The sequence below is a fragment of the Nothoprocta perdicaria genome, unplaced genomic scaffold, assembly GCF_003342845.1.
Source record: "Nothoprocta perdicaria isolate Ctin4 unplaced genomic scaffold, notPer1 scaffold_118, whole genome shotgun sequence".
NCBI lineage: Eukaryota > Metazoa > Chordata > Aves > Tinamiformes > Tinamidae > Nothoprocta > Nothoprocta perdicaria.
Genome location: NW_020454294.1, coordinates 154193 through 157575, shown reverse-complemented (window position 1 = coordinate 157575; position 3383 = coordinate 154193).

The window sequence follows — 3383 nt, the reverse complement described above, 5'->3', positions numbered from 1 at the left end:
TGACATTTCCTCCCTTTAAAGGAGCGAGAGAAATAGATGATACCTGGGCTTARCAGAGCCAGTCATAATTTCTCCAAGACCTTTGGCACATCTGGCTCCACTCAGTGGGTCTTCTAGCGTGGAGAGAGCAATTTTTTCTCTTTAGCCTTTGGTACAGTAAGCGGGGGGGGCRGTAATTGGAGCCTTGATGCTGCAGCAGCTTCCTGGCAGCCTCAGCCCTTGAGCCCTGCTCAAGTATTGCAGTGTTCAAGGGGGAGCTACAATTACTGCCTGTTGCCCTGAGTGATGATTTGTCTTGTAGCCACATGGAAGCAAAATATCTCCGATCCATTTTCTTTTTTTTTTTTTTTTTTTTTTTTTCCCCTCTATGTGATCAGGATGTGCCATATCTCAAAGTGACTTTGTGCTCTTATCCTTCAAGGAAAACTTTTGATTACTCTGCCCTTTGAGAGAGCAGCTCTGACGTGAAGGGACCTGCTGATGTCTTGAGGAGCAGGATGCGGAGCTGGCACCTCGGCACGATCCATTTAGGTGGCCCTTGGGACCAGGGAACGGCGACAGGCCCGGGCTGCAGCATCGTCCCAGCACAACACATCTCCAACCGCACTAATCCTCGGGAGAGAGCCGAGCTCTTTCAAACTTCCCTTTTTGCTCTTTCCTTTCATAAAACATAATAGCACATGAGAGGCGTAGGCTGCGTGAGACGCTCTCCTCGCCAGCGGCAGCTCCAGCGACGGGGAGGCTCCAGCTTCTGATGCCTCTTTGTCTGATCCTCCCCTCCAACTCCCCGTCTCCATCCTTTTGTTTCTCCACCTGGATCCCTGCTTCGTGGTGGRTGCTGCAGCTCTGCAGCCCTCAGGTCTCGGGGCAGCAGCGGGTAGTGGCCACAGGTGTCCTGTGATTCCCCTTCATGCAGTGGATTTGGGTGGAAATACAGATGTGGAAGTGAACCTAGAGGTGGTCTCTGGGAGCAGGGCTTGGGTGCAGGGCTYGGACAATTCTTGTCCTTCTCCATCACAGCATGTTGAGGCCTGCATGGTGCCTTGGTATATTAGTCACCAGGGAACGTTCTTCACTTCAGTGGAAGAAAAAAGTTTAAGTTTCTCTGAGCAATCCCTTCCCYCTAATAATTTCATTCATCCCTTGAAGGAGGGCTAAACAGAAGAACTTCATCCAGGGCCCAGCATCCAAATATTGCTCCTATAACTCTATGCCGATCATACCTTACCCTTAATAAATGGAATGCAGGAGAAAGAGGCTTCCTCTCAATGCTGCTTCTTGTGAAGTTCAACACCACTGGGCAGGAATATTAAAGAAATGCAGCGCCCTGCAAAATCCTCCCCCTCATCTTTTCACCAGAGTCAGAGTCTGAGTGATGGGGGTCAGCCTAGGACTTGTAGAAAAAACCCTTTACTTCTGCCCTCYCACATATCACACCACATCGGTCACATCTCCACAACCAGCTTTTGAAAGAAGAGATCCAGAAGGAGGTGTCYGGCCGTACCCCACTGCTCCTGCCCCTGCGAAGGCTGGTGCTTATGCTAGACCGTTTCCTTGTGCCTCCTCCCTGCACAGGGTAGATAAACAGATGTGCCCTGAGCTGTTTTTTTCTCAATTCTCCAAAAATCCAAAGAATTTGCTTGCTTTCTTGGTGACACCATCCTCCGACAGTGCCTGCGAGCCGCAGCTGTGCACCTGGAGACTTTTATAGCAGTGTTATAAAGGCCACCAGTGCTGGATTCCTGTTTTATCCCATTTTAGGGCATAGAAAACCCTCCAGGTCTGAGTGTAGATCAGAAAACGCAGCTGAAGAGCTGGGGTCAGAGCCCGTCTAAATCAGAGCTGCTCCGTTGCTCTCCAGGGAGGGTCTCCTTCGGGATGGGGACACTGCAGCAAAGTGTGGTTGTGGCTCCCGGCGGTCCTCACCGTCCCTGCAGCACATCTGTCTGCTCCTGGTGACGCTGGGGCTCAAATCATTATTTTAATGGTTTATTTAAAAGCACAGAAGCCTGAAAGAAGAAAATTAATGGTTGCAAATGCCATAATCTGCTTGATACATACTAAAAGAGGCGTATAACTGCCCGTAAAGAACACAGTGTCCACCAGCAGCTTTAGCGTCCATAGATCAAATACTGCTGTGACCTACTCTGAGAGCCGAACGCTTCCCTCAGAGAATGCATGTTGATTTTTTGAAAATAGTTATGCCCCTTCTGAAGGCAACTGGATGTTTGCAACTGAGTTTGATGCAAATAAGACCTGGTCTGTAAGTCCTTCCAGAGAGGAGAAACCCTGCGAGGTGCAGGCAGCGAGGAAGCACGTGGCCTTRGTGCTCTGTGACAACCAGTGTCCCCTGCGTGGGCAGAAGCAGCCTGTTCTGCACGGCAGTTTTGTCCTCCAGCCCGGAGGTTTAATGGTCCCTGGTCCTCAGCGCCATCTCCAATGCATTTGTTCATGATGGGAGTGCTTGGTTAGGCAGGGGCTGCTCAATGCACCCTGCTAAAAGAGCCAGYGCCAGTTCCTCCACAAAGAAGGGTTATTTCTGACCTCTTCATTTCCAGAGAAAACATAGGCAGGCTTTAGAAAGACCCTTTCTGAAGCTTGTCGTAAGCTCTCCACAAAGCGATCTCATTATCTCCAGCCTGACAATGACCAAATGCAGCTCTGCTCCATCCCGGCTGCAGGACGCAGCTGGGATTGAAGCAGGAGATGAAATAGAGGGGAAGCAGCAGCTGGGTCCTGGGAGATGAGCAGGCTGGAGGTGACACCTCAGGCCTACCGTGGAAGCTGGGTCTCTAATGGGAACTTGTAATTAAAACATAAATGTTGCCTCATGCCTTGTAATTAAAAGATAAATGCTCTGGAACAGTCAGCCCCAAACATCCCAKCATGGCATGTAACAGCACTACGTGATTCAGTGGGATGTGGGGTTTGACTGTGCCGTGTGCCCCACGGGGCAGTGCACAGCACTCAACCAGGAGTCAGGTCGGTGCATGTAGCCAGGGCTGAAGCACAGACCTTCCCACCCCACATATTTAAAAATCATGAATATAGGCCCTTATCCAGCTATTGAATTCCAAACAGGAAAAAATACATTCAGGAGAGGTGAGTCATTTCATTTTCCTTCTGTTTTTTGAGGCTTTGCTCACCACTGCCATATTCTCAAGCTCTTCCCACAAACACCAAAGTACTGATTTCAGTGTCACCAAAGTGACATTGAAATCAGCTGAAGTTCTCAGCTGATCTCAAGACTCGAGAAGCTGGTGCTTTCAGATACCCACCACRGTTTGGGGATGTAGCTGATAGCCCTGAGGGCTGTGCTGCCATCCAGAGGGACCTGGACAGACTGGAGGACTGGGCGGCGAGAAACCTCATGGGGTTCAACA